The following is a 9,507-nucleotide window of genomic DNA, read 5'->3' as shown; positions in this document are numbered from 1 at the left end:
CTACATCTCCTCCTCGTCTGGGGATCTTCACATGTTCTATGCTTATTTTATTCTTGTCAAAGTGGAAAAAGCCTCTGCAACAGCATTTAGACCAAACTGAAAAGGTCATGCATACTTTTGTGGAATCCAATCAAAATATCTCATTAGAATCAGATCACATTAAGGTCTTCCCATACACAACTAGTGCAGTATTGATCAATTCTACAATAAATATGAAATCAATCAAATTGCGTCATAGCCATGATATGAACAACACTGACTGGACCAGATCTGATTTTTAATAAAAGGCCAATATCGGCCCCTTGCTAGTTTTGACTGTTCTGTCTTTTGTTCTACTTCTGATTATGCTTATGTATGTTTTCTGTTGCGTTCCTCGTGTCAGTATCAGATGCTGTTGACTGTCTGTGGAGGCAAAGCTGCTCTCATAAGGTCCAGGCATGGTGTAAAGTGGTGGGCTGCAGGCTGCTGCTCTGGCCACAGTCACATGAAAAAAGCAATAAAACCGTCCTGAGCACACAGGGTTTTATTGCCTTCAACCCTGCCTATCAACTCTGCTGCATCTCCCGCCTGTGTGTGTGTGTGTGTGTGTGTGTGTGTGTGTGTGTACATTGTTTTATGAGTGCTCGATGCAATGTACTGTACCAGTCCAGTCTGTATTGTATTATCTATATTACCATTGTGATTGTGCTTTTTATGGTAGAGTTAGGCTTAGGGTTATTCGTTTTTGCATGTACAGTGTGTTTTATTTCTTTCCATTAGCTGTTCTAATATGTTCTTCCTGCAGCCCATTTAATACGCACTGGCTATGTAAAGAAGAAATGTGTACTGCCCAGGCTTTGCTATGATGTCTTTGCTGATGAATAACCAGTCCGGTACAGTTTCCTGGCCTCTTAACAGACCAGAGTCACACACGCGTATAATTGACTGTGTGATGAAATTATGTTTTCTATGACTCATGGTGAGCAAATGTATGTAACCATGCAGAGAATACGGAACAACACAGTGAATGAAGATGTACAGCAGGGGCTTATATAATGATCTATGGTATAAGTTTACAGTAATGTTCGACCGACAGGAGTTTTTTTTAAGGCTGATGCCAATTCTTTGATACTTTCTGAAAGCCATTTTTGACCGTTTTAATGCCAAAAAACTTCCAAAACATTTACAAGAATGCAGTGTTTCCCCCAGAATTGTATTCTTGCCAGGGTGGAAAAACCTCTGAAACAGCATTTAGACCATCATGGGGCACTAAAACTACTACCACTGACCCCCATATAGATGAAATTTTTTTTGAGGGAGCAGTTCCTGACCCGCCTCACTTTTTGGCAGGGGAAATTCTGAGATCCCTCACTGAAGAATGAATTTCAGAAAATAAACTTTCATTGTTGCATTGCAGGTTTTACAGACTGCCGCTCCTGAAGCTGTAAAGGGAGTGAGAGGGCGCTTCGTGTTTTAAGATCAGAGCAATTTGCAAGTTCATTGACGAACAGCGTCATACAAAAGGAGCCTAGATATAAAATCTCTCATCACTGTTTCTAATGGCCGCTAGATTAACTTTCCTACCTGATGTGACATCTCTTCCACTTGACTGCACAGTTAGGGAAGAAAGTGGACGTCCTGAATGCTTTGGAAATTAGTGTCAGAGGGAAATAAGCTGATTTGTTCTGTAGATTTGACTGATACGGGTTTTTAAAGTGGGCTAGCAGCTCCTCAAAGGAATAGTTCACTCCAAAATGAAAATTGCCATCATCTCCTCGCTGCCATGCCAGCTGAAACTGCATTGACGTTTGTACGACCATCAAACACACAGCGAGTTTCCCATTGAAGTTCCACACTATTAAAGTTAAAAGGGCCATCTATCTTTTTACAGCTCTAAAACAAGGCAAAAATGTGAAATATCTCCACTTTTGTGCACGCCTTCCCCCTGAAGCCTGAGGACTGTGCTTGCTGCTGTTCCGGCGTGCACCGCTTCCAAAACAGAATAGTTAATGACTGAATTTTCAATTTGGGGTGAACTATTCCTATTAAGGCAGCCAGAGTGAAGCCGGTTTCATGTCAGGTTTTACAGACTGTTGAGTGAAATCCTCCCACACCACACTGGAATGATTTCTATCTGATAAAACCCCCATCGTATCAGTGAGGTGGACGACACTGACTGGCTGATATCTGATTTTTAATAAAAAGGCCAACATCAGCCCCATATATCAGTGTAACCCTATTAACATATGGACTGTTAAGCAGAAACCTGAGGAGTGAATATCCGTCACAGGGGCTACAGAGTAAGGAAAACGGCTGCCGACGTTAATAGCATATGAAATCAGAAAAGCTTTGATTTATTTAGCCTCTGCCTTCCAGATATCTTCCTCTTAAGTCTCGTCTCCTCCTCCAAAAACTCGCTCTCCTGTCACCGCAGAACTAAAATCGGAGGTTATGCGGCGCACTTTGCCCCGTGAGCCGAGAGCGAAAGCCACGAATAGCGGAGCTCTGATATCCATCTCATATGCAGATACGCAGGGGAAAAAAAAAAAAAAAAACGAAAGCCTGCCATGCAGTGAGGCCTGGGGGATGGGAGGGTGGAGGTAAATTGAAGGTGAGAGAGAGGAAGAGATAGAGAGAGGGAGAGAGGCTAAATCCTTATGATGTGAAGACTTGACACCGAGTACAAAAACTCTTAAACGGGAGGAGAAGGGAGAGAATAATCTGCTCTGCTGTTGAGGATTTTTCTATTTTTATATCCCTCTTATAAGGCAGGGCTCCGGTTCATTTTTGTGACACCGACTCCGCTGCATGCTGTGAGTCATTTCTGATTTCCAGGGCTTTACTAGAGGGTTCGACTCAGAGGGAGAAGTCACTTTCCTACAAACTTTTTTGAGAGCGTGAGCCTCGTAGATGCAGAGACATTACATTATTCCACATTAGTCCATTATGTGATTAGCTGATCGTAAACGAGGGTCTTGAAATTCTCATTAAGCCGAGGAGTCAAAGGTTGGCAACGTAATAACAGGGAAGTGGCTCTCTGTATTTTGCCTGCCATCATTGGTTTGGAGCTGGGTCGGAGATCCAATTAGATCACTGGCCTGAACAGCAGACGCACTCATTAACAGTCAAGCTATGTGGTAGAGATCATGAGGGTGACACGCTGTTGCAGATACATATGTTTGATTTTTTCCCTCTCTCGTGTTAATTTTCCATTACAATCTCAATATTTCATCTGCAATATCACCTGCCTCCGCTAACATAACATATGGGCACAACATAGACAATCTATTGACAATTTCAAATCGAAAGCAATCACTTTTACAACCATTTACATGAGTCAGTGAGAAGCCTGACCTCCATGCATGACAGAAGGCCATCTTTCCTCGTTTAACAAATTGTCTGAGCAGCTGTGTGTGTGTGTGTGTGTGTGTGTGTACAGTATGTTTCCCATAGATTTATAGTCTGCTATGTGATATGGGCAATATGGAGCAGACCAATATTGGCCTTTTATTACAAATGGGATATCAGCCAGTCAATGTTGTCCATCTCTGATATAATGGAGGTTCCTCTTTTTTTTTTTTTAACGTAACAGCTGTAAAATGTGCAATAACCTGCTTCACCCTGCCTTAAGCAGCTGCTAACACACCTAAAAGAATTTCATTAGTCTGGCTTTCAGTGGAGAGTGTTAGTGTCCCATGATGGTCTAAATGCTGTTTCAGAGGCTTTTACACCCTGACAAGAAAAAAAATTGTGGCTGGAAATACTGAATGCTATTCTTTTTTGTATGAAAACGGTCAAATATCAGCTCAAAATATTGGCTATCGGCAGCTTCAATATTCAAAATATTGCTTATAGTATTGGCCTTCAAAATCTATATCGGTCCAACCCCAATCTGGAGCCTCCAGTCAGAAAATCCCTGACAAAGACAAAGGAATAACAGGTTGTTTAACACGTCGGGCAGAATAAATCTGCCTGGGTGTCTGAGTGTGTTTGGCAGCTACGCGGGCGTCAGGATGATGGGAGTTGGGCTTGGTTTCAAATGTCCCGACAGCAAGGAGAGACACCCTCCCTTCCGGCTCAAGACCTTTACCGATTTAACTGTTGTTTAATATACAGAAACAGCATGCGCCCACACTCGCCCACACACGTATTCCTTGGTTAGTTAAAACCATTGTGTCGCCTTCACAGTCTACCAATTGGTTTACGGCGCACGAAAGGTCACACCGCTGCGGCAGACAAACTAATACTTGTCTAAATATTAATTTGATGCATGCAGGCAGGACCAGGGATGATTCAGCAGAAGTATATTCAATATTTTTTACCGAGCGGCACATCGCTTCTAAGCTTACCGCGTCGGGAAGTCTATTCTGCTGCATTGTCACGGCTGGCGTTTTAATGCAGTGAGGACTCTAGATAAGGAACAAGAGGCCTGGAAATGATTTCAGCCTTATGGAGACAGCACACACACACACACACACACAAACGCACACACATATGGGCAGTGTTTCCAGAAATATGCATCAAATTTCTTTTGTTTTTCGTTTGCGATTCATTTGTGATTTGCATGCGTCAAAAAACATACCCCATAATTTGTGAGATGCCTCTAGTTAAACACTTCCTTGCAAATGCAAACATTTTTGATGACTAAAAATATCATTCTTACCCTCGCAGAGTTACTTGAATAATTTCATGCTTTAAAGGAATACACCACGTTTTTGGTCGATTGTCCTGTTGGTCGACACCATTACATGATGAGAACATAGACACCAAAATCATCCAAGTGTCCCCAGTAGATCACTGACTCAATATAGCTGATGTAGCCAGGTGAACAACCATGTATTTATCCCCTGCACAGTGTCATATTTTGTGTAAATTTTACTTTCGTCTCCTACACTCACGACTGCCAGACTTGGCCATATAGAGCTGCTGTAAAGTATTATTTTCTCCCTTTTTGAGATAATTCTAGCTGTCCATCACTCAACATTGAGCATTGGAGCCAGCAATCTACCAGGGACACATGGATGATTTTGGTGTCTACGTTCTCATCACTTTTGGCCAACTGTGCAATCCACCTGAAAACTCAGTGAATTCCTTTAATAGCAGGCTGCTGAAAGTATGCAGTGACCAAAAACAAGCGTATGATCAGATCATAAGGCCTCTGATTAGATCAGTGGAATGATACCAGCCAGACTTCAGGGGCTCATACAGGGCGTCCGGTTTTTTATCATCTACTCTACATCCATTACCCTTATATCATTCAGCTGTTTAGGTCTTAACCCAAAAAAAATGAGGTTAAACAGCATTTCCCAACTAAGCAGACACACATGACTGTGAAATAACACACTTGACAGTTTGAATAACATTCTAGTTTTGTTCCTTTCTTTTGTCCATCAAATTCAACTGGGCTTGAAACACTGGTTAGAGACTTCTTGGTTCATAAAATCACTGCTCCAAAGATGTATTTCCAGTGTTTTGATAAAAGTAAAATAAACCCCACATGTATTCATTTAATACATCTTTTCCTGCCATTATTTATTTCAATAAATTTGTTGAAAGAGTATTTGTTATTTATAACAAGATGTACTTTTGCCCATCTCTGCACACACACACACAGACACACAGACACATTCACACACATATACACAGTGAGAAGGAAGGGGATTTTGATTTTCTGCCCTTGTTCGGTAAGTGAGCAGCAGTCGAGGCACACAAACAAACGCACACACATTGACACACACACACACACACACACACACACACACACACACACACACACCCACCCACACACAGCGGGGCAGGGAGGCATTTTGAGTTTCTGCCCTTGTTCAGTAAGTGAGCAGCAGTCAAGGTTAGCAGTCCTGTCTCAGGTGGATTGTTTTGGCTGAGAGAGGCTGCTGGCTGATGGAACAAGGCCTGTTGTTTAAATGCAACATATTTTTACTGTGAATTACCTTCTGTCCACCCAGACAGAGACCAAAATGTTCATTTTCTACAGTCAGTGGGCTGAAGAGCATACAGCACATCAGCCATGGAGGGAAGGGCTGCCTTTGCTGAAGCAGTGGAGTTGGCACTGTGTTGGTGTTTTGTTGGCATTGTGTTTGCGTCCGACGGCTTCCTGAGATTCAGTTCAATGACTGACATGCACATTCATCTTCATACAGTGCACTGAAGTAATGAGAAATTAAGTTGATATTGACCGCTCTCTGGTGTAATGACTCACATAAATATCTAAATGAATGGCAATCCACATAGGCTGTGATGTTCAATTAAAAAAAGGCCCATACATTTTTCAAAGTGGCAAACGTACTCCAAAAAACAGATCAGTTTAACATACTATATACTACTATGTCTTTCCTTAGATTGTGGCTGTATTGCAGTTTGTCTCAGCTCAGCTTTTCTTCACATTTGTGCACATAGTGAAAACATGCCAAAACTATTTCTGCATACTGATGAATCTGCAGATGCTTTTCAAAATAAAATCGCTCTGTGCAGCAACAACACATGGACTCCACACTGACGGCAATGATCCGGTCTATTTAGACATCCATGTACTGCCAAAACGTTGACAACTACCAGCCTGCTTAATGGAGTTAATCGTTAGACAAATTAGCATGTCATCAACAAGTTTAATGGACGATGGAAACACAAGAGACATCTATCATACAATGCTGATTTCTTGCACGAAAGCGACGCAGGTGAATTATGTTCCGGGGCTCTCCTCAGTGTTGCAGGCCGGGCTAATTGTCATGCCAGTTTGTACTTCCTCGAAAGGTTTCTGAAATGTCTCGGAAGTGTCTAGACTGGTCGCCTCCAGCTAATGCGGCGACGGAGGTGCGGTTTGCCCTCCCTTTCCCACCCAGCTTGCTGTAATTGCGTTTAGGTCTTGGGAGGTGTAACTTTTTTCAGCAGATTGCAGGGCCGGTCATGTCTGGCCTCCCCTGCTGCTCGTAGCCACAGCATCAAAAAGCCACACTGATTGGGTTTGTAGCTCCTTGGGGTTGACAGTGGGGGCAAAAACGCAGAATGGGCTGTCAGAGAAACAGCGAAATAACAAAACTGCAATGAGCTGAAAACACATTTTCTGATGTGGTTTTCTAATGGTTTCTTTTTGGCAGGTGAGCAGTTCTGTCAGTCAAACTGAAATGCATAATTGATAGGCAATCTATGACTCAAAATAGTTTGGTTTCATACTCGTGGCTTAGCAATGAACCTGGCTCGCGCTCATGTAAGGTGATTTCAGTATAGTATTTTAAATCACTACTTATTTCTGTTGGCTTGGTTTTATGTGAAGTCCTTCAGCTGCTTCTCAGACTGGGTCCATTGTTTACTGACCACTATATGTAGTAGTAACAATAATAGTAGTAATAATAATAATAATGAATATAGCTGCAAGCTTTAATTCTATTACTTGTACTATTATATTGTTGTTACTCTGTTTTTATCCTTTTATCATGTACTGCTTTCATGTTTTTTTACTTGTTTTAAATAAGAGTATGATTTTTGCTTTTGTCTGTTTGTTAAAGCACTTTTTAAACTCAAACTTAAAATGCTATACATATCCATTACAGATCCCACATCCAGTTCTCCTCAATATTTACTCTGTGTTGTGTCTGTGTCCCACTTTAACATGTCAGTATTTAGGCTACCAGGAGCATCAAGCAGCTGTCACCAAGTATATTCAGATGACCGAAACTAGACACGGCTGGCCCAAAAGGTGATGAATTTAACCTAATATTCAGCCTATATATAACCTAAGTTTTTTAAGGACCTTGAAAATGTAGTGCTTCCATTGATAATAAGTAATCCAAAGGTAACGAAAAATGCATTTGTGTGAAATCGGTAAAAATGCCTTCTGTCACTGATGAAATTCTCCCAACCGTCCCAGTTCAGCCGAGCTACAGTAACACAAATTGGCAATGTAAGAAACACACAGTGACTCAGACCCAATAACAGTCAGAACAATAAGCTTTTATTATAGTAATATTCCAGTTAACACCTGCTCACACAATGTGCCTTGAACCTGAAACTATTTACAGACTACTACAGTGTGCTGCGGCTCACAGTTCCTGTGCTGAAGGCAAATCCACCGGACTGGACGGTTCAAAGTTAAGAGACACCGTGACCTCAGACGCTAACAATGTCTCACTGGGTACCACGGGGTTCAGAGACTCTCCTCATTAAAGACAGGAGATGGGTATAGTTTGGATTTACAGTCTAAACTGTAACTATTTATTTAGTAGAGACTGATTTGGTGTGTAAACTGGTTCCAGTTATTGACTGAATGGTAAACCAACATGAGAGGGGTCAGGCGGTCAGGAGGATCTGCTTGGACCGTATCCTTTTTCATTCCACAGCGATTGGCCTGGGAAATAAATCTGGGCAAACCGAGGAACGAATACAAATCTGGACAAATTAAGGAAGTTAATCTTCCGTAAACCCTACCATTTCATCAGCAGCAAGACTGATATGGAAGAAAGGGAGATAAAGACTAAACGAAGGGCTGCTGGGCTGTATGGGCTGTAGGTACGTTTGCATTCTGTGTTTCTAAGGCCTTTAAGGAGACTGCAGCAGTGACTGGATGGGTGAAGCTGATTGGAGAGGAGGGATTTCTCTCTGTTTAGTTAGCGTTAGCCTGGGAAGCCGGTCCAATCAATACTGCTGAGTCCATATAAGACTCCCAGGCGAGCCTCGGTAGTCTACAATGCGGCAAAAAATTTCAAGTATTTACCGATCAAACACTCTCGCAAAGCAAAGAACAGATCCCCTATTTCAGGAAAAGCAGCAGGTATGTACTGTTGGCTGGTTATATTTCAGGAGAAGGAGAGGGCAGCAACATTCAAGTCAATTCTCAAGTAATAATAATTGTTTTCCTTTCCTAGTGAGTAGGCTAATGTTACATTCAGGTTGGCTGTGTAGTCATACTGTTTTTGCAATCTATGTACTGTTATACCTCTATTTCAACTAAAGTACTTCAATATATTTCTATTTAGAAAAATGTGTTGCACAAATCCCATTACTTAAAACGCTTGCTGTTATTGATAAAGATCACATTCAACCAGATAATTCATCAAAAATAACTTTCATCAAAATACATTATACAGTAATTATACTAAAAAATAAAAATATCATACACTGGCTACAAAAACAAATCCAGTTGTTGACCAATTTCCTTTACTGATCATCTGCCGCAGTTGATTAAGGCAGAAAATCAAGTCAGTGAACTCTGAACTTCCCAGCACAGTTTAGAACAATACAATAGACTACAACTGTTAAATCAATAGATATATATTATGCACTTGCTGAATCCATTTCTATTGTACAATAGCTGTCCTAATCATGAATATAGCAAACAAAAACGACCAGAAGAGAAGAGACTGCCTGAAAGAAACACTTTCAATTGACACATTCAAGGCCCCAACACTTTCAAACTGTCGGTAATCCTCCACCCTACAGGCCACAAACTGGAGCTACGGTAACTGCTGCCCACCTGTCCAGTCCAGTAATAGACAGGAAAGCAGTGAGATTTAT

This window comes from Centroberyx affinis, unplaced genomic scaffold, assembly GCF_046629955.1.
Source record: "Centroberyx affinis isolate AG114_WGS23_722 - 3 ecotype Tasmania unplaced genomic scaffold, CSIRO-AGI_Caff_v1 ptg000025l_1, whole genome shotgun sequence".
Lineage (NCBI taxonomy): Eukaryota > Metazoa > Chordata > Actinopteri > Beryciformes > Berycidae > Centroberyx > Centroberyx affinis.
Note: the sequence above shows the minus strand (reverse complement) of the source record.